The 27,546-nt window shown below is 37.3% G+C and overlaps 1 protein-coding gene across 6 annotated transcripts in view; it reads left to right on the top strand.

The window, feature by feature from the left end:
* LOC124149866 (retinoic acid receptor gamma-like) overlaps positions 1-27,546 on the top strand; it is a 103,923-nt gene that overhangs the window by 34,638 nt on the left and 41,739 nt on the right. For 5 of the 6 annotated variants that reach the window (XM_046521695.2, XM_046521694.2, XM_046521693.2 and 2 more), the window contains exon 3: positions 4,772-4,878. The gene's annotated coding sequence lies outside the window, so the exon portion shown is untranslated. Of the gene's footprint in view, positions 1-2,723; positions 2,858-4,771; positions 4,879-27,546 lie in introns of those variants that run through there. The other variant, XM_048381635.1, reaches the window with a different exon arrangement.

Raw genomic sequence — 27,546 nt, 5'->3', positions numbered from 1 at the left:
ATCTGTTATAATTTAACCTGATATTTGACTTATGTGTTCCAATAACAGAGGATACTTCAACTGAGCATTATATGAATGAATACATAGAAATATGTAAGTATAAAATGTTAATAATTAGGCAGGAAAATAAACTGCTTGCATTTGGTCAGCAAAACATTAACATGCTATTGCTTTTTAAAAACATTTTCAAACCAATGAATCTTGAATAATAAGTGTTTTTGATTAAATACTTTTTGAATTTAATTTGCCTGGTTTTATGCAATACACGAATGTGCATCCAATACACACAAGTACATGCTTTGGATGCATAAATAAGTAAAGCGTGTCCAAAGGAATGCATAAAGAGTTTAACATTCCACGTAAATATATTAATTAGTTGTAGCAGCGGTTTGAAAATTCCCATTCCTTTCAAATCAATCTGTTTTAGATATGCAATATCTTATCAAAGAAGTGAATCATGTTCTTGTGTAGTATGCCTGGACCCTCATATCTTTCAACAGAACCCTTGAAGTTAATTACTCGGATTCAGGATTCAAGAGGACACCCAGTTTAAGTAACAAACAAAGGTTAAACCCTGTACTTTGTCAGAACTGTTGAGTTATCACATGAAGCCGACCTATCAGTTGTATACCATTGTTAACATGCTTCCAGCGGTGGGTTAAGTCTGTCATGCTGAAGGGTTTGATTCCCCACATGGGTACAATGTGTGAAGCCCATTTCTGGTGTCCTGCTGGAATATTGCTAAAAGCTGTGTTAAAACCAACTCACTCACTCACTCACTCACTCACTCAGAACAACCTACTGGCTTCAGTTCCTAATCAATAATAACACTCCTCAACAACTGAATAAAAAAAAGCAGTGCCATAGAAAACCTTTCAGTCAGCATTTGATTTAGTATTTTTTTAATGTGATATTGGGCTGATATTGTATGTAGTTTCTTCTAGGCTCAGGCTTTAGCCTAATTGCTAACTTCAAAGACTGTGTAATGTATTGCAGATATTCCAAATTCATGGTGAATGCACAGTTTTAGATTGATCCTATTTCTAGGACAATGTTTGTCATCTAAAATGTTCTCTATGATTTTAAAAAATAATTTCATTGTGATATAGAAGAACGACGTATAAAAAGTTCAGAAAATTGTGAAAATGGCCTAATGACATTAGTCTCAAACAAAATCATTAGAAAGACTATTCTAGCAGCCAAAGCTGAAAAAATAAGTATATGTGTTGTAGAGCAAAATGAACATTTAATCACTCAATTTTGTTAACGCTGCTTAATGGTGTTATTAGCAATCAACAAATAATAATTTTCTACTTGCCATAGGATGCGTTAGAACGGGTCCGGCTGATTTCTAACAAGTGGGTGAGGTCTTCTAGTTTAACTGTAAGCTCTCACATTATAACCATCACAACCTAACAGTTTCCTCACCTCTCTTATCTTAATCATGCCAAACTAACAGTACTTTCTTTGATCCTGTGTAAGAATGGCAGCACATCCTGCAGTGGTCATGTTATGTAAGGCACTCTCCAGGGACATTAATGTTTCAGGGTGTTTTAGTGGAGTATCTGTTCTATCTGACACACAGCCAGATGTTATGCAACTTCACTTGACCATATGGCATAATCCAGGGGTCAGTCAGAGGTCAGGGAAGAAGGGAGGTATAAATAGCCCATGTGGTTCGGGCAGTTAACCTATATTGGAATTGTGTAAATACTTGAAGTTCATTGACATATACATGTGGGTTGTGTCTCTAAGTGATTTGGTTAATGCAGTTTGTTTTAGGTTCATTTTGGACAGGAATTTACAGAACTTAAATGTCTGACAATTTGTTTATTTAAAACTTTTTTTTGAATTCGGGATAGTATCTGAAACAGGATAGAGTATGTAGGATGATACACTAAGGTTACAGTTGTATCTAACCTGCTCCACTATATTTGGATTAGATATCATATTAGGAGTCTCGCATCACAATGCTTTGATGCAGCATTCCGTCCCTAGACTGATTACATGAGAAATGTATGTATGTAATTGTAAAATGATAAAAATTTCAAATGTCACTGTCAAACATTATTTCAAGATATTTTGTTATGAAGAAGGTCATTTTTGTGTTAGATTTAATCATTAGATCAAGAATAAAGAAATGTTTTTCTGTTTTCAATTAAATTAAAGTTTTGAAATTTACATAAGCTTGATGCAGAAGTATGTGTCCGAGGTGTTTTTAGTCAATTATTGATTTTAAGATTTCATTTTAAAGTGCATAAATCTGTTTCACTCAAGTATAAAAAAAATATTTTAAAAAAATAGAGATATTTTCATCTTATTTTTTTTAACTCTGTTGAGTGTCTAATTAATGAACTAATTTATGTCCAATTGTGAAGCATTATTTATGAGGAAAATGGTAATTTACTAATTATTTGAATGAGATTTCAATGTTTTTTATTGCTATAAATATCGTGATTATGTAGCACTTCAGATGATGATGATGATGATGATGAAGAAGCAGAATGTGTGCTGCTGTCTACAGTTTGTATTATTTGAAAGAATATGATGGAATACCATGATATTAATTTCATCTGCAGTATTTAACTTGTCATTTTTCATGTAAACTGTCACCACTCATGTCACATGACAAGGCCACAGTGGACATTTGCACACTGGTAATCCCAGCCAGTCTCCATACACCATCCCATTAGCTAGCAACAATATTTACAAAATCAACACCAACTGCGACTCATAGACAGAAAGTAATTTCCTACCAACTGCTCTCATAATAAGATAGCGATTTCCTGTGAACTGCTTCTCTAGGAGACCGAACAAGAGCGGGGATTGAACAGAGAGAATTGACAAGTTGAAATCAGTAAGTGCCAATCAAACCTTTGGTGTGGGGATGAAATAAACACCCTCTTCAGTTTCAAGGATACATGTCAACATGGCTACTGCTTTGATTGCCTTTAATGGAAATTGATCAACTGTGCTGTATGTAACTGGTGTTTGATTGGCAACAAACCATCAGATTTTCATGTTTAGATTTTTAACTCATCCATCAGTTTGATAAAGTGTATTGGTTCAATAATAGTCATATTAATAAAATTGTTGTTATGTGGGACTTTCAAGTTAATATTTGTGCAAGTGTTCAGTTCAATGATTTTCTCTTGCTATGGAATTCCTTTAAGTTTCATTTCTGCTTATTATGTTTAAATATGTGATCACAAATGTTTTTCAAATATTTTGTCCATTTGAAATCTGTTCAAGGATGTTGACCATTAGTGGACACAATTTAGGCCATATTCCAGGCAATTACTTACTGAAAATGCCAGTGTTGACATGGACGGTCATCCATATATTGGTCATTTTGGTTGATAATGAGCTTCACTGGGGGTGTTTTGTGTTGAGGGGTGGGCGAGGCTCGTGCTGTGAAAGGTGGTGGTTGTGTCAACATGCTGGACACACACTGGACAGGTCAGGAGCATGTCCTTTAACCATTACTCCTTGATGAAGCCATTGCCAAGTGCAGTTTGTCATTTGGACCCATTCTATATGGCGTTAGCTGAATTGGATGTTCATCATACTTGAAATTGTCTTTGTAATTTTGAAATTTACATGAACAATTACTGTGGTAACCATGACAACCTAAACCATTTACTTATACATGTATGTTATTTACACTATAAATGATTCTTAATGTTAGTAAAAAGCAAATCTTTATTTTTAATATCAAAGATGTTTTGAAATCAGGGAGATTTGTTGTCCTTGTCACAGCCGATATATTAAAACTTGTTCATGGAGCTTTTTGATTTAATACTGTTAGCAAAGATTTCAAGGACATCACCATCCTCTTAATTTTAAATGATACAAATATGCTTCTATGAATATTTGAGCAACTGCTTTATACATATATCAGTGATATATGAAGAATATGAAAACCTCTGAGGGCTTCTTCAAGAGATTAAATACTAATAAACAGGAACCATGGTAACAATCTTATCTGCCATTTTTCTAATCAAGCTTAAAGTGGGATCCCATTACGTTTGATATTTTTCTAGATTTACCGAAATAGGATGTATCTTACTTAGAATAGTCTTCACAATATTTTTTGTGTCTATGGAGGTATAAATGTAAAAATGAACATGCTGTGTAAATCATCACAACAGATTTACGCAAAGCGCACACCGTTTTTTACTTTTATAACATGATAAATGCAAAAACATGCTTAAGTAAATTATTATAAATACTAGTCAGTCCTCAGTATAATCTTCACACGTATCGACTACTGTGTCCTTATTCAAAAATTAACACACAAAACTGAAGACAACACAATTGTTTCAGTGACATCATTCAGCGCAATAGTGAGACACAAGCACCGCCCATTCTGTTATCAACCAATAAGGACACAGTAGTCTGTAAGTGGGCATGATCTGAGTTTCTTTTGGTTTATAACATAAAAAGATTTGCTTATCGAGCAAACCAAAATTATTTTATCATTGTCACAACCTTCAGACTCCAAATCTCGAAACATGCTTATTGTGTGAACCCATACATTTCATATTACTTTAGATTTGCCAGAACAGGATGTTTCTTACAGAATACAAGGTATTATTTCTTCTGTCTTCTTATCTTTCTTTTTTTTCTATCTGCGTGGTCCCAGACCTGAGCTTTGTCAGTATGGATGCTTTACCATGTTGTTATGCTGATCAAGTACTCTTGAGAGCCTGGGTGGCATACTGTTCTGAGGATTCACCAACAACTTCTAACGTTTCCTTGTATGTTTCAGGTTTGACCGCTGCTCAGCTGACCTTTTCTAGGACGGACAGTGGCCCTACTGGTAGTCTCCGATTGCCTCAGTGTCTTCACAACAACTCCGGATTTCTGACCTTACAAGTATGTGTGTATTTTCTTAATTTTACGTGTCAAAAGAATATGTGATCCTGATGGATTATGCTTTTTTCCTGTTTTTCCAAACCGTTAATGTCATTTGTTGGAAAAGAATTGTGCTTACTGACAGACAGATCGTTCTTTGAGTGCCCATTATTGTTGTCAGATCTGCATAATGACTTAACCTAATTATGACAGTAAACTGCTAAATCAAAATAGTCCTTGTGGTTTTTATCTCTTTGTATAGGTTCTGATTTAAACATAAGGGGAAGATGAGGTATGTGATCAGGTTTTGAACATTCTAGAAAGTGTACAGCTGTATCTTGGCAATCTTCAAAGTTCATCACCAAGCCGTTCAATACCTATGACTACTTTACCTCTATGGGGAGGTTAAGTTTTGTCTGTGTTCACACTTAAGCCTAAAGTCAAGGTTCATGTTGTTGCCCTAATGATAGGAGTTATAGATTAGGGGGTCTCTAGATTTTATTATTATTTTATAATTTTGAACACTGCATAGCAAAATGTTTGTGGAATGAGATCTTGGCTGACACAGGTGAACCAGTGGTTGATAGTGTGAGTGTCTCAATAAATCAACCAACCAGCTTGTTAGTGTTTCCAGGTGTTCACCCACAGAGGTTCTATCTGTTCTTGTAAGACTCTTGCAGAGAAAGCTTCAGGTTCTATAGCCCTAGACAACCATGATGTGCTGAGGCATATATAGCCCCTGATTGTGTTTCTAGGTTTGTCACAACCGTAACCGTTCTTGTTGGTTTTGCCAAAGTGGTAAACATCTGAGATCTGCATCACTTTGGGCTTCCTCCCACATTAAGCTGACATGCAGTGATATAACAGAAATACTGTTCAAAGCGGCATTAAACCCACCTTACTCACTCACAAATTCTGCCATGGAATACCCAAATGCATTGTTTATAGGAAACATTCTTGGGGTTGTCTGGTATCTTGTTATCTCATATAAACCTAAGTTGATGGGTTTGCTGGGGTAGCCTAGTGGTTAAAGCATCAGCTTGACATACTAAAGACCTGGTTTAATTCTCCACATGGGTATAATGTGTGAAGCCCATTCCCCCCAAAAGATATGACTGCAATGTTGCTAAAAGTAGCATTTTAATAATTTAGACCCTTTTCACTTTGATTTCATCTTTTAACTTTTAAAATGATGATTGTTTTCACTGATGTATTCTCTCCTTCAGAAAGTCCATGATTCAAAGAAGCCTAAACCAGTCAAATGGTCTTCCTGTTTGTTTCTGATTATATATTACACTTATGGATCCTGTGTAGGGACAGTAGCAGACAGGCACCAATGATCCTATCACACTGCTCATCACTGGACCATTGCCACCAGTATGCTACAGGCATTTACATTTCAATGTACACAATGGTATATATTGCACATAAATCATGGTTGAATTAATCTGAAAGCATATCTCATCAGATCGATTTCAACATGGAACACGCCTGAATAGCTTATCTGTTTAACAATGAGACATATTTCACTAGCCACAATACTCCTCCAGCATGATTAACACTTTAACAGGTCAACTAAATACCACCAATCTGTGTGGCTCAGGGTCTCACTGCAGCAGGTTCCCCAATATTTATTTGGGGCTGACCATTTTATATATGGGGGAAGTTAGGGGATGTTTTTGAAAAACATAGTTTGTATTCAGGTTTTGCATACATATATACATCATTCACTGTACAATCTTGATGTTCTAAAAAATAATGTGTTGTTTAATTAAATAAAAACCTGTTTGAAATTTTGTTTTGTTTTGAAGCAAACACAATCTCAGACCCTCCCCTAGAATATTAAATGGTAGGACCCTTGCTCTATTTACATTAGTGATGAGACTAAATACCGACATTGATCATACACACATGTGCCAATGAGTAAACATTTTATCCCTGTATTGATTGTACATCAATCCATCGGTTTGAATATGTAGGATATTGGCGACTCCCTTTTCATGAGAATGTGCACGTGTGATATTGAAACTTCTCATGCATGTGAGTACATGTCACCAAATAAACACGTTCATGTGATTAGCTTGTTTGCTCTTGTCCATGTTAATCTCTGCTGTGGACATTGAAAGCTTATGAATATGGAGGAAAAGATTAACACTTGAGACTACCAGGACCCTATCTTGAAGTAAGGACACAAACTGTATATGAGTATATTTGTCCTTTACAGTTCACTGAGGTGTCAAAGTAGAAACCTGCATACATATGATTGTGTGTTTGTAGATTTAATGTCAGTGCCTTTGCTTGATAAAACAAGTACTGCTTAAAGTTTCTTAAGATCTTTGATATCTTTATGAAAAACAAATTATAAACGAAATGGCAGAAGACTTGTTGTTCAGGCTTTTAAGTGACACTTTGATATAATCATGTAAATACTATAGTTACATTTCTACATGTTTTGTGAAAGGTTAGTACTGATTATTCTATTGAAGGAATTCTTCTTCAGCTGTTTATATGTATAAATGCAGTGTACCATATAGAGAGATCCATATCACAAGAAAATCTACCCAAATCTCAACCACCATATATACTTTAAGTACTTTGTTGCTGTGGGATTAAGTCTTGAGTTATGAGTTATGCTTGAGGGAAAACAAGAAGAGAAATGTTGTTTGAATGGTTCAAACATATGTGCAACAAAATCACATGTAATACAAGACTAAAAATGTGTTGACTTGCAATTGTGTAATTGTACTCCTCAGGAAGAAAAGGGAAACTTTAAAGGAAAACATTTAACTACTGATCTTTAGATTAAGAAGATAAGGAAAGCCTCACGAAGCAACTTGTGTTGGCTACTGTAGGAACTACAGTGTTGTGTAGCATCTTAATTTTGGTAATAAATTACTTAATTTAGAAAACTGACCTGCCAGAAGCCTTCAGAACCCAATAGGAGGTGGAACAGTTTGGCTTTGATGTTCCTTAGAATGCTTGCTTGAGGTGGGCAGATTTGTATTCAAATGTGTGATAATGTTGACAAAATATCCATTGCATTGAAAATGTGCAAATTAAAGAAAGGAATGATCACAGATTGGAAACTACTGTTAAAATGCATCTTGAAATATTTGGGTACAATTTGCATGGATATAATGCATTTGAATAACTCAGTAAACACAGCTCTTAGCAGGATCAGTTTTGATCATTCTCAATGTACACTTGGGTGATCTTAGAACCGATTATTGGTTTTAGTTTTTAGTTGTTACTTCAAGTTTTGGAGTAGTGAAAGATAAAACTTTGAAAAACATACAAAATTAACTGTAAACTTTTTAATGAATAATTGATCAGATGCAATTTGTGTTGACATATAGCTATTTTGAAAAGAGAACAGGGCCTTCTCAGAAGTATACACATACTTATTACTGTGTTAACACTAAATATCCTGTTCTTTAAAACATACTATCTAGAGGACACTATGTAGAATAGTCAATGTGGTAATATATACAAGCATACAATCTAGAGGATAATATATACAATAGTCGGTGTTGTAATATATACAAGCATACAATCTGAAGGACAATATGTAGAATGGATATCCTAGTGAAATATGTGAATATTGTTGTTTCCATTCATTTTACTTTTTCCTGCCTACTTGGAGCAGTGTGAACTATCACTTGTGTGGCCTCATGGTCCATTAGATGAGTAAACACACTGAGTAAACATGGCCAACTGCCATATCAACATCACAAATAAACATAAGTACCTTTCAGGACAGCTGGCCCACTCAAAAATAATTAACCTGACATATTGTGACATCTTATTTTGTGTAAAAATAATCAAGTCATTAATTCTAAATGTTAAATCTTTTTGTTGTCATTGATGCTAAAATATTAGACACCAAAACCAGGAGTTTCCATCATGTGAATGTGCATGTATTTCAGACTCTTGATGATCAGGAGATCAGGAAGGCTTTCAGAGATATAGAAATACATAGCTTTTGACTTTTGACTTTTGACTTTCTTGCCCCTCAGAGCCTCTGTAATATACATGTGTTTCTCCTGAAGGGAGGCACTTAACAGGGATGGAACTGACTACAAGCACCTTGTGGAAGTCTTCTAATGGGCTAGGCACTGGTGGTTCACACTTGGTGCTGTGTTTTGGAGATTTATCTCCTGACGAGAAACATGATTCATGTTCAGTTTGGGGCATTTTAAAGAATTTTGTTTTACGGAGCCTGTGAGATGAATATGTATTAGGTTATCATATTATTATATCATATGTAAGATGTTAGATGGGCCTGTGTCCAACGGTGTTCAGAAGGGAAGTGTGGAAATGTTGGGTACAGGGGTCTGGAAACGGGCATATGCGCCGGACATGTCCGACTGGGAATCTCAAATGTCCGTTTTAAAAGATTGCTTATCAGACATTTAATTTTTTTTGTCCGGACATTTTAAAAAACAAACAACGCTACCTTCAGGGTCCAAATAATTGATGAGCGTTATCGTATCCCTTCAGCAAATTCAGGTGAATAAACAGGTATAACAAACTTGGTCAATAAAAGTATGAAATTTGATATAAAACATCACTAGTTATGATGATTTACCGTTTGAAATGTATTTCCTGCTCTCCAAGGCATTGTTTTATATGCAGAGATTAAGATTACCATGTGTATTTTCTTGTAAACTAAGCCGGAAATAGCAATCAGCTGTGCACACGTTTCCTCCCAGTTAAAACGTACCCAATGATACAACTTCAAAGAATTTTGATGCTATGGTCGGAAGAAATTGTATCTGAAATTATTATTTTATCCGCAATATTTATATTCCAATATCCTGTTATTTTAGTTGCAGTTTCCACCATATATACTTAAAATTATAAGAACGATAAGCGTAGCACTTGGCACAGATGGTATGCAGAATATTTTTTTACGTATGTAACGATTTTGACCAGTCACCGTAGGGACTTCCGGCGCAACATGTATTTCGATTGCGAAAACTTCAATAGCGGTAATCTGATTGTGGTTGCTGTAAATAACGGTGAGTTGTGCGATCTACCAATCACTTCGCATACGATTTTGCCGAAATTATTGTAAACATCATTATGATTATTGAATGAAATATTGAATAAAATCAATCAAATATATTGCAAACCCTAGTCCAGATAAAAAATGAACAATTTTTTTTATCACCAGATAGGATTAAATTGCGTAATTCAGTTCGGAATTGTTGACTGGTATTTTCCGTGTTACGTGATCGTGGTGATCAGCTGATAATGTTTTCTGAGATGGGGAAAACATTGTGTCATTGGAAAACTTGAGTTTATTAAAAATGTTAGTAAATTTTGGGAGCTATGCTTTACTGCACGTTATAACCGAGGCGCAATAACGAGGGAACACTGTACGTAACAAGTTGTAATGTGTGTGAAAAGTCGTACAAAAATACGCTATTTAAAGGGGGCGTGGCCTAAATGCAAATGTCCGATTGGGATTTTAAATTTTCCGGACCCCTGGTTAGGTAACTGTTGTACATTTCAGCATTAGAAATTGGCACTAGTCCTGTAGTCCTTACCAAATTGCCTAATAGTAAAGGTATCCTAAGGACTAGTAGAAATTGGCCCATTTTAAGGGTTTTGCTATATGGTATCATTATAATGACTAGTGGACAAAAACTGTTAGGTTCTAACCCTGCATTTTTGTATGCTCTGGAGAATTATGTAATATAAGTCAGTTGAGTCTACAGAACCTTGCACTGTATTTTATATAGGTTACTCTTAAAGATTAGATGTTTGTAAGTTACTGCAGTAAATTGACTTTAGCTTTCTAAGGATAAATGATGTCAATTTGCACAATGTACAAAAAATAATTCTATTCTATCACTCTAAAACATATGCTTATGAAGGTTACATGCATCCATCCTTTTCGAAAACGTCAAAGACTGTTAGTTAACATGCTTTTTCCAGATGCAGCTTTTGTTGAGAATAATGGATTCCTAATGAGGGTGAATGTCATCATTACAGATTTCTACCCTTTATTTGTTGGTCTAGATAAACAAAGCTTAGGTTCCAGCAAGATAACAAGCTTAGTTTTGTTGTTTCATTTAAGGTTCTATATAGATGAAACATGTGTATGCTTCAAGACCTATTTCATATTGATTGTTATTAAAACTGTGAAAAAATGAGTTTACTACATTTTTAATCAAAGGTTTTACATTAGCACAATCTCAGATTTGTATGGAATAAGATTGAAACGCTGTCATTATAAGCTGTAAAAGCTAGTGCACCATGTTTATGGCTCCAGGGGATCCATGCCCATCATGGCTCCCAGATCTAAGGTTGTCTATTACAAACACGGGCCAACAACTTCATAGCTTGGTCTTGATTTTCAACCCCTATCTGGCACCAAACCAGTCCAGCTTGTGTCCATCCAGCTCCAACCAGAGGCTGTAATTGAAAGGATGAAAGAATCTCACCCAAGATCCCTCTATCTTATCTCTAGCGGATTCTTCAGAGCCCACTGGCCGAGCTTCTCAATCAATTACCATAATTGAAATAATTGTGCTATTTCTTCTGATGCTTTCAAGGTTGTTTGTGGTCTCTGCTTCAAACTGGAAGTAACAACAGAGTTGGCTAACTGTTATTAGATTATGCGAGACTTCAGTTTACCAAGTCTTAACTGTGGACTTGCTTGCAAATTAAAAAGTTAGTGGCATATAAACGAGGTCTTTAAAGGAACTATGGCTGTAGAATATATTTTTAGGACGCTTTTTTTTAAAATGACTGCATTCAAAGTTATTTTTTAAATCATTAGCCTGTCAAATATAAGAGACAGGAGAGTATGATGATGTGGATGAATTCTTTTGAGTGAATATACGTCTTACCTCTCTCAGTCTTTGATTACTTTGAATTTGGGCAGCTTGTTTTGTTTATGAAATTTCTTAGTGTTTGTTCCAGTATTCATGGTATTGAAATGGGCTTATATGAATCGCCCTGCTGTCATCTTATATACATTATTCCTTTTCATTTCTTGTTTCAAAGCCCAAAACAAAATGTACCAAGATTGGCTTCAGATTTGTAGGAAAAAGCAAAGTGATGATTTCAGGAAACACGTCAGTAAATTAGTGATTGTCATTTCTAACATACATTGTGCCACAACACAAGCCTTGTGGAGAGCCTATTTGAACATACTATGTACATCTATAGACTCTGATAAAGTATAGGACTCTGATTTGAAGTTGTTTCTCAGAATTGTTGAATGTGTTTCAATCTATGTTAATATAAAACTTCAATGCCAGAGAACACTCGATTAGCCAACGAAACAGAGTCCATTGGCTCTAAAAGGCAAAATAGTGGTGAAATCAGGGATGACATCAGGTGTTCACAAAGAGGGTATTCATGTCCTGACCCATTGGCAGCACATGCAACTAACACAAGTTGCATAAATAAGTCCTATTGTGATAACGTCCACCAACATAATGCCGAATATAGATAATTACATTTTGTATATATATATTCACAACAATCGACCTTGTGTAGAGTAGATGATAAAGGATAAAGAAAACAAACAGGATTACATTGAGGACTCCACATCAGCATGAGGTCATAGCAGTAATGGCATCCTATCACAATTGGATGGTAAATCACTAAATGTCTGTCACAAATTAGACAATCCGTCACAGATAAGAGACTGGCCTTAGATGTCAGTCCAAGATATGTTCTGTATGAGGTAACTTGTTATTGGATACCATGGATATTTGGAATTTGAAATAATAAGACCAAGGATGTTCATTTCATGTTTTAACCATTTAAAATGTTGTCAAATTGTTTGGTTATGTTCTTAAATAGAATATTGTTCAAGTGGTGTCAGTTTTCAACCACAATTCTAAATCACTTTGTGAAATTTTCAGAAATGAATTGATTTTCATAATTCAATGGTGTCTTAGAATAACTGAATTCATTTCCTGTTCATCAAAGCAAGTCACAAACCCACATCGTATGATTGATTATGTTAGATTACCACAATTTACTTGGCTATAAATGTTTGTGTTGTATATGACAAGCAATCAACGCCAGGTCAAAGGGTTTAATTGGATCCTCTATTGATTACCACTATTTGAACTTATTGTCAGACAGTTGAGAGAAAACTAACTGACAGCAGGATACCAGCTGCATGCTGGGATACTATGTAGCCTCATATCGGGAAATACTGTATCATTGAGGTAGACAATTGGACCAAAGATGCTTGAAGCGCTTTATTGCTAAGAACATAGAGCCTATGAGAGGTGAGAATAGTTGACGCTGTCTGTTAATGTTATGAACCTGTACATATTTAGTAGTAGAACTCTGTGTTTGATCTGGATTGGTATATTGACTCTTAGTGTGGAAAGTTATAATTATACAGGCAGATTGTTAAACTACTAGATAGGGTGTCTTTGTTGAGTGTTGTTTAAAGGATTGCTTTCATTAGAAGGGGGTAAGTGAATGAAAAGTAAATTTAGTCTCAGAATCAACACAAATATAGAATATGCATTAAAATTATAAGATTCCTTGAGTAATGCACTTTATCAATGGTACCAGTTTGATAAGAGTGATATATTCATTTGCAAAATCATTTCATTTCATTGATACTTGATACAATTCAACCCTCTTGTAGATTAATATTTAACTAATATAGTGATATTATCAGTCTTGATGATTTTCTTTGAATAGAAAATCCTAATATATTTGATAATCTCAGCTATTGATAATTAATTTGCACTTGAGTGAACTCCTTAAACACAACAGGATTAGATATATATACTGCTGCTGATTGTGCATGGCTATAATGAAGACACACTATGGTAATATGTACCATTGCAATTGTCCTTCCATGTTGGTTGATGGATCTGTAATCTCATCCCCTGCAGCCAACTTACATTTGTTCCAACCTTGCAAAAGGGAAATGATTATGGTGATCTAATTCACCCCCTATAATACATTCTAGCGTACAATAATCAGAATGCAGTGCGGTGAATGCCCACACGCTGAGAGAACCATGACAGTAGATAAGGTCATACATGGATTGATTGGGTTGACTTTCAACAGGACCTGTTCTGTAAGGACATCAGTGTAGTCCTCTTATTGGTTTATCTGACATCAATATGCAAACACCAGTTTCCGTTGTGATATGACACCTACTTGCAGAAACATAATGGTAATTGAGAGGCTATGATATTAAAATTGTATTGTATTGATGCAAACATTCGTTTTTGATAGTGGGAGAAATCAGTTCTTAGCAAAATGAATTGAAAGGAAACGGTGAAGGCTTGATGAATTCTGATTCATGTTATGTATGGTGCAACCTTGTGCGTTGTTGTAACCATGTCAGGATCATCAAGCTGTAAGTTTGATGCTCATGATGTCAATTACTGGACTTTTTGGTCCAGATTTGATTATTTATAGACAGCCGTCATATAGCTGGAATGTTGCTGAGTGTTTGGTTAAACAACAAACAAACCCAGAGTCACTCCTATGATCGATCCTTGGTCTGTCAGCATCTTTTTTCTGTGGTTATGGGTTTCACTGAAGTGGTGAACATTGTGCATCACATTGGGCTTTTCTCCCAAAGTCTACTCTGAAATAGTGTTAACAGTGGCATAAGTCTCCCTCACTCACGCACTTCATCTGGAAATATGACTCTCACGATCACAGTCAGTAGTAATGAAATACACATTCATGGAGAAATACTGCAAATGTAGACACAAATCAGGTTTCTTTTTGATGCCATCAAATATGGGAACACAATGTCTCCACTAATACTCTCAGGCAGTAGGTGCTTTGTATGTGTGGTATTGATGAGAACCTTTCATACTGAGCCATTGCAGTATACTTAGACATCTTTCAGTTATTACTAGATCTGGCACTAGTTCACCAAGTCAAGGTGTATAGGCCTATAGTGTTGTAAACCAAGTCAAGGTGTTGGCAATGTTCCTATAGGAGTTGACAATGTACCTATAGGAATCTGGTTCAAGGTGTTGGCTATGTACCTGTAGGAGTCCCAGTCAAGGTGTGGACAATGTACCTATAGGAGTCTGGTTCAAGGTGTTGGCTATGTACCTGTAGGAGTCCCAGTCAAGGTGTTGCCTATGTACCTATAGGAGTTCCAGTCAAGGTGTTGGCTATGTACCTATAGGAGTCCCAGTCAAGGTGTGGACAATGTACCTATAGGAGTCTGGTTCAAGGTGTTGGCTATGTACCTATAGGAGTCTGGTTCAAGGTGTTGGCTATGTACCTATAGGAGTTCCAGTCAAGGTGTTGCCTATGTACCTATAGGAGTTCCAGTCAAGGTGTTGCCTATGTACCTATAGGAGTTCCAGTCAAGGTGTTGGCTATGTACCTGTAGGAGTCCCAGTCAAGGTGTTGGCTATGTTCCTGTAGGAGTTCCAGTCAAGGTGTTGGCTATGTTCCTGTAGGAGTTCCAGTCAAGGTGTTGGCTATGTTCCTATAGGAGTTCCAGTCAAGGTGTTGGCTATGTTCCTATAGGAGTCCAGTCAAGGTGTTGGCTATGTTCCTGTAGGAGTTCCAGTCAAGGTGTTGGCTATGTTCCTATAGGAGTTCCAGTCAAGGTGTTGGCTATGTTCCTATAGGAGTCCAGTCAAGATGTTAGCTATGTACCTGTAGGAGTCCCAGTCCAGGTGTGGACAATGTACCTGTAGGAGTCCCAGTCAAGGTGTTGCCTATGTACCTATAGGAGTCCAAGTCAAGGTGTTGGCTATGTACCTGTAGGAGTCGCAGTCAAGGTGTTGGCTATGTACCTATAGGAGTCCCAGTCCAGGGGTGGACGTTGTACCTTTAGCAGTCTAGTGAATGCGTAGGTAATATACCCACCATTAGCTCAATTAAAAGGAAGTTAGCCTTCAAATCCATGTTTTACTCTTTTTACAAAATTGTGTGCCATTAAAATGTCGTGATACTTTGAATTTCAGCATGACGAGTGTATATTGCCAGAGTGGTAAAGGGTATGAGTAACCTCATGTAATATATTCAGGCTGACATCTCTGTCAGCTAGTTCATGCTTCCATCCCCAGAACTACTCGCATGACCCAGTGCTCTGTGTAAGATGCAGATAGTACACACGTCCACCTCAAGACTTCTGACCTTTGCTGAGTTTTGAGGTTGAGATTCCAGCCCCTCCCTTCACCACCATCATATGTACATCTTTGTAGTGGTCTCTCTACTTACAGAACAAACAAGAAGATATTCTCATCGGTATGGCAATTTCCTATGCTGCACACTTCAATGTAAGGCGTCATATTTCATACAGGTGAACAGGATAAAGTGGGCTGTGTTGTTCAGCTCATGTTTTCGAATCAGTGAAGGGATTAATACATTGTGTATTTGTAATATACGTTATCATGTTCAAACAGATGAAGTTCATGGTGAAGGATCTTTATTAATGTTCTGAAATTTAATGTGTGGGTTTAATATTAAAATCAAATAATGTTGGTATTACTGTAATTAATCCAAGTTGTTACTGGGCATTCTAAATCAGTCCTGTAGTGATTTTAGTATATTTGCCATCAGCAGACACAGGTTTGATTCCCCACCTGGATACATCAGGAAGACCTTTCTCTGTGTGTCTTGCTATAACTTTGCTCCGACTAATATATTTACAATACCTATGTTGTAAATAAGGCACGAAACACAAAGGTTTGATTGTCATGTTGGTATGAATATAAAAGCTTATTTCATTTAAATATGTTTTAAAAAGATAGATAAAAGGCTTAATGCTACAATATAAAAGAAGTAGACTTTGAACTGAAGTCACATTTCTCATTTTACTTAAGTTTTATGAAGTGTGGTAGGAAAGTTTCAACCTTGAAGCGTGTCAAGTTAACATGAGATTTACAGCAGTTGTTGACTGGTATTTGCTAACAAGCAGTAGACCATGGTACTGGCTTCAGTAATCAGCTCCAGAAATAGCCACCTCCCTCTGGCCATCAACCAGACCAGTGGTCAGTCACAGGGGTCAAGGCTATAGCCCAGCTATTTCAGGTGTGTACACGGAGAGGTAAATAAATACTTTCAAGTTTCACTCAATGGCAGTTGGCTAGAGTTTGCCCATTCAAGTTTTAGTCCAAATAAGATTTTTGAACGTGTTATGGTGGATTGTAAGTGGAAGAAATGTTTCATCAAACTGCTGTTGGAGGAAAATATTATTTTCTTCATAATTGACTTTTTTAATCCAGAAATATCATAATGTTCTCATACAGAATTTACTTTTGTTTACAAATAATAAGTGATGTGAATCAAGTTTGTTCATCCTTAATACGTAATCCCTTATTTCATCTGGCAGTTTATTTCATTTTGGTTGAGCTAGGTTATTATTTCCCAGTTCTTGTTAGGATAGATTTTAGAAATATTATCATATGTAATTATTTCAACAAAGAAGTCAATAGAGATTCATGTAGAAAAGAACCATTGTCAAATATATCTTAATCAAAACTTAAAGAGTTGAAACTGCTGTAGTTTAACATAGACTCTAACAGGCCCTTAAAATGCTTCAGCACAGTAGTTATTTTCTGTTTTGTGCCCTAACAACACAATTGAAGTCATTGTTTCAATAATTCATGTACGTTATACAAACTTGAATTTTCTTGCAATTGTCATTTTGAATTTTCAGTTCAACAAATTTGTTATTTCAAACTTTGTATTATGTTTATTGTTGCAACGTTGCCAAAAATTATTGACACCAGCTATTATGACACAGCTGTCCGTATCTCATCAAATATTGCATACCCAACGGCCAGTTGATTTGCATGGTAATGAAGTCAGCTAACCAACATCCTATGTATGTATGTATGTATGTAAGTAAGTTATATAATACAAGTAGATAGCACTGACCATATCTTGTTTAGCCAGTGGCTTGGCATGTGTTACGTGCTGTTTCTGGGGCAGTGGTCAAGTACTTGACCATTAATCAAGGGAAGACATTGACCCTATGTTGGCTCATGTTAAACATTATGCTCCAATATACATACAAAGGTCCCCTATGAAAGTTTTAAGACTTATGCTTCGGACATCGACCAGTGTGTCCATTTTAGGCCAGAATAAATTAATTTGTAACTTTTCAACCAGAAAGGATAACAAAATGTGAGGTGAAGGCTTTTAACTTTTGTGTTTTATTTTTGTTTATACAAACTGTTTTAGTCACCTGTGAACATTGCATGTGGAATGATGTGTTTCTCTTGAAGCATAAATGTTGGAATTCTTAAGGTGTATGTTTTTTCTATCAGCTAAAGAAGGAAGGGTAGACACAGAGAATTTCCTTGTCTGTTTCTGGGACAGTAAAACAATGAGAGGTGGGTGTATCTGGTAGCATGGTTGGCTGCGATGAAAGTCTAATAGTAAAATATTTACATCCATCAAAGGATGGTTTATTTTTCCTTATGGACCACATAACTGTTCAAATGATATTTGAAACCTATTGGTTGATCCAGTTGCCATTGCCAATATATGCAGATATACTTTACAATATTTTCCTGAAACATTTTGAAAACATGTTTGCAAAGCTTTTGTAACATTAATGCCATGGAAAGCACTCATTTTCTTTTTGGACATAATTGTCTTTTAAAGCAATGGTTATTTTCAAACATTATAAATTCATTTACCTATAAGCATGAGCGAATCAAATGAAAATGATTGATATCATTGTGCATGGCCCATGATAACAACATGAAAAATACTAACTTGCACTTTCCCTTCCATTTGGATTAACCCAGGTTTGTCTTTTAGTTCAATTGACCAACAGAAAATTAGTGACATGAGAAGCCTCAATCTATGATTAAAGGCTAAAGTTGTGTATGAAGTGAACAGTTCTAACGTTTCCCTCACAAATACATCTAATATGATGAATCCTCCAAACTGGACTTCAACTGGAAGCTTGTTCATTGATCAATCAAATCTGAATAATTGTCTGCTTTACTCTGAAAGTTTCTTGGGACCACATCCCAACCAGCCCTCTATTGATTCATGTATACCCCACCCAAGAGCCTAATCCACTGTCCAACACTACGATTTTGTGTATGTGTATTTGTTGAAGTATATAATTTGACAATTTTAGAAATATTTGCAAACCAACATGTCAGTGTTTTAGTCAGGTGTGTGATTTTGATGATTGATTTACAAGTTAAACATGTGTAGCAATGTCATGTTCAAATATTTTTGATTCAAATGTTAGTGTTTAACAAATGTTCATATTTGGTTTGACCTAATATGTTATGTAAAAGATGTAGCAGTTGTGCTGACTCCAAATGCTATTAATTACATAGGTTATTGTAGTACTGGATGTGAGATCATGCCGTTCCTCATGCTTATGACATGGTGTTCTGTCATTACCTTGCCTGGATGGTCCCACTTGATTAATATTGAAACAGGCATCCCTGATGACAGGGATATCACTCAAGTATGCACTGGTCAGTGACATGGGAGTGGACAGTCTGACCAACCACTGGACACTCAATTACAACACTGGCCAGGCTATGTCTGACAATGGGAGATGCATGACTGAATGGACGGTAGTGGAAATCGTGGAGGTGATGATTGTATTGAGATTTTAGTTCTGGAAATATGTCGATTCAAGTGAGTCAGTGGTTGACATTATTGAGACTAGTTATGTGTAAATACGATCGTACATATTATTTCACTTCATAGATGTACCAACCTTATAGTTCAAACATTTGGAAAAGATAAATCATTATTGACAGATTTTATTTGTTGTGAAAAATAATATATATAATCTGAGAATTATTTGGCAACGACTGAGATGCCTTTTTTCATAATTAAAAACAGAAGCAATACAGAAATGTAAAACGCCTGCTGTCACAATGAAGTTTTTCAAAGGAACACACTGGCAACACCAGATAATATTTTTTATTTTAACCCACAAACCCAATTTAATCTCAAAACATTTCTGCAACAACATCTGTACCTTTTGATAAAAACAACAACAATGGGCTATGTGCATGGGATTACACATGTAGTTATATCGTTCAGTTGATTACATGTTGAGTTAATGAGGTCCTAGGTTTTGTCACATATTTCAATCATAAATGATGAGAATGGTGTTGGAATGCCACATTATGTGTATTTATGCCACAGCTGCCAAGTTTCATGATTCTGAACCACTATTTGCTGATCATGGACAGTACTAAAGGTGTTCATCCAGGAATGGTTACAATTTGAATACGGGGTGGTCAGGTAGCCTAGTGGTTAAAGCATACACCCGTGACATCAAAGACCCGGGTTCGATTCCCGACATGGGTACAATGTGTGAAGCCCATTTCTGGTGTCCCCCGCCGTGATATTGCTGGAATATTGCTAAAAGCAGTGTAAAACCATACTCACTCACTCAATTTGAATACTGAAGGAAGTCTGCTGGCAGGCTGTGTGTGTGCAAGTCTGTTGTGTATTGTGATCCTTGGTTATTTCTTAGTCAATCCAGTCAGTCTATTGCCAACATGAAGCTGGGCAGTCAAGTATGACAGACTAAAAGTCAAACCATCAAAGATACAACCTCATATATCAAACAAAGTGAAGACTAGTAATTACTATTTTATGAGATGTTGCAGTTTTGCCTTTGGCAAAGGTGAACATTCTTTAACCTAGTATGTCACGGCATTGTCAAGTTGTTTGACGTCATCGGACTGTGTCATGTCATCACTGAAACGTTGCTACACACTTGAAATTGAGGGAAATATGTAAATAGATGTCTTTACCCATTTGCTATAATAAATTTCAATGTTTTCTTGTAGATTAACTTTTCATCAATATGGGGTTGAAATATTCAAAAGTTTTAATGCTGTTATCTGTATTTTTATGTGAAAGTGACAAGTGATTTTCCATTATGCCCCTCGAGTAAAGTTAGAATTTGTACAACAGTGTGCCTAGTGCAATTGTACAGTGCCCCTCCTTTTTCATTGGGGAAGTTAGATTAAGTCAGTTTGATGTCTTTGATACTAATCATAGAAAACACTGAATACGCTTGATGCTGATCAGTGAATGTCCAATAGTTATTTCTATGAAAATAGTTGTGTGTGATTATGTAGGTGTGCAATGGGAGTTGTCAACTAACACTGGTGCTGCCTGTGATGTCAACTAAACCAGAACTTAAACTGACCACTAGCGAGCTGGAACTGTCACTGCCAGTTTGATAACCGTGTGGGTCAATTCATTGTTTTTTTAAACCATAACTCACAATCCTTCATATTATTTGTATGCAGGACCAGAGGAAGCTTAAGAAATATTTTGTACTATTTGTTTTGGATCAAGGTTTGAACAATTCATGGCTGGAGGATTGTGAAATGGAAATGAACATGTATAGGAAAGGGAATGCAGTGACAGCTACCATGTCTAATGTGTTACCTGTAGCTGTGCCAATTCTATGCCCGCATCAAGCTGGTCTTCATTGTGTTCACCTCCAATACATGAAAAAAAACTGTTGTAGTTTTGATCTTAAGTCTATTTAAGAGAAGGAACTTCATAATCATGGTAACGACCATTTCCTACAACTTTGAATGTGTTATATGGCTTTTATTATTTTGGGGAGCGGTAGGGTAGCCTAGTGGTTAAAGCGTTCGCTTGTCACGCCGAAGACCCTGACATGGGTACAAACTACAATGTGTGAAACCCTTTTCTTGTGTCCCATGCTGTGATATTGCTTCTCACTCACTCATGCTAATATAATTTTATGTGACATTTCCATGCCAATGTCCATGATGACAATTTGTAGTAGTCTACAAGTAGATGGAAGTGTGAAGTAACTCTGAGGGTTGTAGATGTTGGGCTGAGGTGAATCTGAGGAAGTGGGCCTGGCACCAGATAGTTTGTACTGTGATGTGCAGTGTAGAGATTCCAGGACCATCTTGACAGCACATGGCACAGTTAGGCAGTCACCTCTGGCGGTGGGTAGGTCGGTAGGTAGCACACTGGTCTTACTTAGGGGGCATTTCCTGCATGTCTGTATGTGTGACCTTTGTTACCTTGAGATGTGGGATACGCCATCAGGTACTGTGTAGACTTACTGCAGGCTGGGATTGCATTTATGTATACCTTTCTTTAATAATATATAATTTGTGAGTGTGAAATCAGGTCCACCTAAGTGCTTATTCATTCTCCAACATCTTCATCATCAAAGATAATGTATGCTATGATGCAGCAGTACTAGTATGTTTTACTGCAGGCTATTATGGCACATTAGGGTAACATCTAGTCTCTGAAATTTTACTGAAAGAAACAGTTGTTAAATTATAGTTATTAAATGAAATAAAAAGGAGCCAATAGACTTTCTTCATTTTCAGATACTGCGGTAACCTAGACTTGCCAAATATTATACACTTGCATGGGCTGTATTGGATATATTTGTTTCAGGGTCTGTATGACAGACTAATGGCAAATCAGAATTAAGCACAGAAGTCAATGGGTCCTCTTTTTAGTGTTATAAATTTGGGGTCTAAAGCTATTGCAGCAAACTTCAAGAAACCAAGAATCCACCTTAATTTTGAATAGACTGCATATGTATAGCTGTATTAGTTGCCAATGGATACAGTGTCTAGACGTACTGTGAGATGCGTATTTGTGTTATATAGTATGATAAGGCATCGGGTAACAATATTTGTATTTATACCACTAGTGTGTGTTATGTCCATTGTTTTGGCAGGTTGGTAATGTTCATATTGAGCCCAACAGGCGCAACACGCGAGGTTGGACAATTCGATTCAGACGAGAGGGGAGCGAGCCTTAGTTCATGTTTTGGCGTTGTCACGTAAAGCACATCATCTTCGTGGCCCACGTGGTGTAAGTCAGTTAGCACCCCCTCCATATCAATAAGTCAGTATTGCCTTTGAGGGAGGCGCAAAGCTGTACATACACCACTAGGATGCGTTATGTCCATCGTTTCAGGAGGTTGTCTTTGTAACTACCCTGTATGTGCACGCTGAACAAAGAGGAGTTTACCTTGATTCAGAGTATTGCAATATTGCGTAAAGTGCTGCATGTTAAATCATACCACCTTGGAGGGGGAAGTATCTGTAGATGTTCAAGACTTCAAGACTAAATATATCTATAGCTGAATGATCGCATTCAATCCTTGCTTAATTCAGTTATTTTATACAGAAATGCTGCATCCTATTTAAAACCTGATTTCTGATGTCCCCTGCCATGCTCCAATAGTGCCAAAAGCAGCGGAGGGGCACAGGTGGCCCAGACGTCTAAGGCGCCACGATTCGCAGTGCAGAGTTGCACCCTTGGGCACGCCAGAAAGCTATGATTGTGGGTTTGAATCCCGGTTCGCCCCGATTATGTTTCTATTATGGTTTGTCAGCACCATACCCTTGCTCGTGGGTTTCACCGAAGTGGTAAACGTCTGAGACCTGCATCACTTCAGGCTTTCCTCCCACATTAAGCTGACATGCCACGATATAACTGGAATACTGTTAATACAGCGTTAAACACAACACACTCACTCACTCACTCACTCACTCACTCACTCACTCACTCACTCACTCACTCACTCACTAAAAGCAGCTTTCCACCATACACACGATGAATTGGTACCGTAATTTATCAAGCTGAAGTCCCGGGCACTTGGTTTTTGTTGTTGAAATATGCTTTATGGCTTGTGAGATTATGTTTTGACTGACACCTGCAGCTGTCCCTTCAGTTTCTGTGTTGAGCACATGGTGTGATCTGCATGTCAAGGGGAATGTCAGATAAATAACTTATGAAGAACTACACAGACGGCTTCACAAAGTCTAACATTAATCAGCATGTTGGTTTCACTTGAATAGAATTTAAGGAGTCTTTTTGAAAGCCTAGGATAGGCACACCCATTTAGCATGAATAATAGATGAGAATGGCGACTTGACAGAATGACAGTTATTACTTGACTGCTGACTATGTATGTTTGTCTGTAACGTCAGGTATCTGAAACCTAAAGTTAATATGGCTTAAAAATGGATGATTGGAGTATCTGTTTGCACATTACGAATACATTCACATTTGGCATTCCCAACATTTCCAAAAGCATGCCTTTCTGTTGTAAGTTTTATGTTGTTGGTCAAATTGTTTTGCATCTTATGTGGAGATGTTACCCTAGTGTTTCAATGGACATGTAACTCAGGGATGGTGGGGTAGCCTAGTGGTTGATGTGTTCGCTCAGTCATGCTGAAGACCCAGGTTCGATTCCCCACGATGGTACATTATGTGTAGCTCATTTCTGGTGTCCCCTGCTGTGATATTGCTAGAATATTGTTAAAAGTGGCGTAAAACCATACTCACTCACTCACTCTCTATGCAGCACAGTTCAGTTTTTACCATGCCCCGTTAAAGTGGTTTCCACGCAAGTAGGGGAGGCAAGTCTGTAAGTGAAAGCTGTCAGGTACACAGGTTTTCCATTTGGTGGTCAATATCAGGATCATCTGACACCTGTCACATGTTTGATTCTCTGGCCAATCTTAAACCTTACTAGGATTGCATTTCCTGCTCTATCAAGGAATTGATTAAACTACAAACAAAACACATTCCACTGGATGTGCGCTGGGATAAACTTTATGCATGTACTGATGGCCTGGGTATTCACTGTTGATAGGGGTGATATGCCATGGTACTATAGCCTCCTGCAGGGGGAAATCCCTCTTCAGCAAGTGTATGTGTGTGTATGTGTGTGTATGTGAGATTGTATGGTTGTACGCTTTGTTGAAGATAGACATCTGGTAATACCTGATATATTGCTGACACAGGTATAAACATTTTAACTCACTCACTCACTTCACTCACTTCACTTCACTTCACTCACTCACTTAGTAAATCCCACTTACGTTGCTGGAATATTGCAAAAAGTGGCGTAAAACCACACTCACTTATTTCTGGTATCACCGACCATGATGTTGCTGGAATATTGCTGATAGTGGCGTAAAGCCACACTCTTACCCCTCACAGATCCTCAGCTGACATGTGCAAGGAACTTTTAGAATCATTTTATTATGAGGAAATAGTTTTATGCTAATGAACTGCCTGCCTACTAACTATAAGAGCTGTTGCGTCAGTATAGATGAGGAGGTATATTAAGTATATTAAACCTGGAAGTAAAAATGTTGTACATGTATGAGCGCAAAGTACACCTGCTTGCTGTGGCCCCTGACCAGGCCGATCAACTGACCAGAGCGAGGGTGGTAGGGGGGATTGCTCGTCTCAAATTTCCTGTTTATATTTGAGAATTGATCATGGTCTGGCTGTGTAGAGCCTGTGTTTGTTGAGTGAGTCATGTCCACCTCTCGGACCTACACTGGCCACTGCATGCAGCTGTAAGCTCACACAGCACTTGACCCTTTGGGTTGGGCCAAGTGCAGCTGTTAGGCACAAAGTACTGACTGAATGGAATGTTGGATATCAATGGAGTCCAGGGTAGTGACTTCTACCCTGGACTCCATTGATATCCAACATTCCATGGCTCTGTAATATAGGCAACATATAATTAGGCATTATTGTTTATAACAGTTGAAACTGATGTCTGGATTTCAATATTTACTCTATTGTTGAAGTGTTATTGTTGTAAAGTTGAGTTTCATTTTGTTGTGAATACATAGCTTTTCTGTCTGTTTTAGAATTGGTCTTTTACAACCCATGCTTGTTGTAAGAGTTGACTAAAAGTATTGAGTTGTCACTGACTCGGATGATGCATGTCATTATATCCCAAACATGTTGATTGATGCTCATGATGCTAATCACTGGGTTGTCTGGTCCAGGCTTGAATATTTACAGACTGCCTTGATATGGCTGGTCCATGTGTTCAGTGCAGCATTAAGCAAGTAACAAACCATTTTACTTTCAAATCAGTAATCGTAAGTTGACATGGAGGATGCATTTCCCTATTGTAACATGTGCCTGTCCCATCAGGTAGGGACTCACTGTGTACATGATGAAACTACAACAAACACAATTCCCCCCATCCATTCACTGTCCACTGTCCAGCTCATCTCCAGCCCTAAATAGCTCTCTCCTGATTGACCGCAGACACCAGGGTGTTGAGTACTCCCAACACTCTGCCAACCGTACAATAGATGTCCACTACAATCATCTATTACAATCTGCAGTAATTACATGATGTGAATATGAGCCCAGTCACATCCTGCATCTCTGCTGTGTTATCAGGAAGGACAGTGGCCTCACATTCCTAGCCACTGGGCGGAATGCAACTCATGGGCTGAGTTGCATGGGCTGGCGGGCCTAGGAAGAGCTGGATCAGAGACTTGGTCAGTCGGTGTACTGGACTAGACGCTGACCAACCTGACCTGCTGGCCAGCCAGCCAGCTAGCCAGCCAGCCAGGAGTGACCATGCACTTGTTTGTTTCTCGCTGTGTGCTAACTTGTGCGGATCAATATTTCCTCATTGTCCAGTTAGGTCTCGCTGACTGACCACTGTCCTTGTGCCTGGCCTTCATTCACAGCGGGGTGTTACTATGGAAAACTGTCATGGTCATCAAGGTTAGGTAAGTCGCAGTTGTTGGGCACATAGAGGCATTTAGAGTGTGTGACCTTCTCTTTACTGCTGTCATGCACTGCTCATTTGTTCCTGCAAGGATTAATGCAAGGATTAATGCACTACCTTATCCCATAATGTCTGACAGTTACTACTCCACTGCTGAACGTATTGAGTAACATATTCAGTGGCAGGGTCCATGGTTGCCAGTGTGGAATGAGAGCTGATCAGCTTGATGAACATTTAGGACTGGAATGTAGTCACAGTAGAAATACATGAAAGTGAATTAATATAGTGCCACTTGGTTTGGTCAGGACTGTGGGTGTTATGTAATCATGGGTATCACAAATACTGCTTTGCTGACGGACTGAAAGCTAGCTGTCTCAACAAGGATGCATCCCAGCATGATCTTGAGTCAGGTCCTTGTGATGTATTCTAGCAACAGATAATGTATGGTTCATTGACAGACACAGCTCCATGTGCGGATTCATAAACTGTGTCAGTGTTCACACAGTCTTGAAAAGGCCTTAAATTTGGCAATCTGATTGAACATCAAATGAACATTTGAATCTGAATTTAAGAGGCCTATGAAAGGCATTGAGTTGAAATCCTTGAAAATGCCTTGAACTTGGCAGACATGATTAACTCTTAAGTTGACAAATGGCAAATATTGTTTTCTCTCTAATGAGTGATGACATCATGTACAGTAGCAAAAGATGAGACCATAATCTGATTGATAATAAATTATATTGAAAAATTGACTTTAATATTATAATAGTGTAAAGTGCATGTACAGTTTGAGCCATTCTGACAAAATGTTATTTGATTAATTGGCTTCAAAGCATTTATGTACTATATAGTCATCATCTTTAAAAGGTCCTAAATTTTGTTCAAATCTAGTTTTGCACAGCAAATTATATGGTGATCATTACTTTATTGTGTTTTCTGGAGTGGGTATTTGTGGGAGATTGTCTAAACATTGGAGTAAACATGGTGATCTGAGAACTGAGTTATTTGTTCTAGATAGAAATACAGGGACCTCATATACCATGTATCTCAAGACAAATTCAAATGTTCATTTGTCAGCACTTTATCACAACTGTCAGTGGCTGTGCAGACCATTAGGTAGCACGGTGGTTTGCATGTTGGCTTGTCATTCAGAGGGGTGGTACCAAACTTGGACGCCCATTCTTGAT

This window comes from Haliotis rufescens, unplaced genomic scaffold, assembly GCF_023055435.1.
Source record: "Haliotis rufescens isolate VD_foot unplaced genomic scaffold, xgHalRufe1.0.p SCAF_4, whole genome shotgun sequence".
NCBI classification, from domain to species: domain Eukaryota; kingdom Metazoa; phylum Mollusca; class Gastropoda; order Lepetellida; family Haliotidae; genus Haliotis; species Haliotis rufescens.
This window is presented reverse-complemented; position numbering and strand designations above follow the sequence as displayed.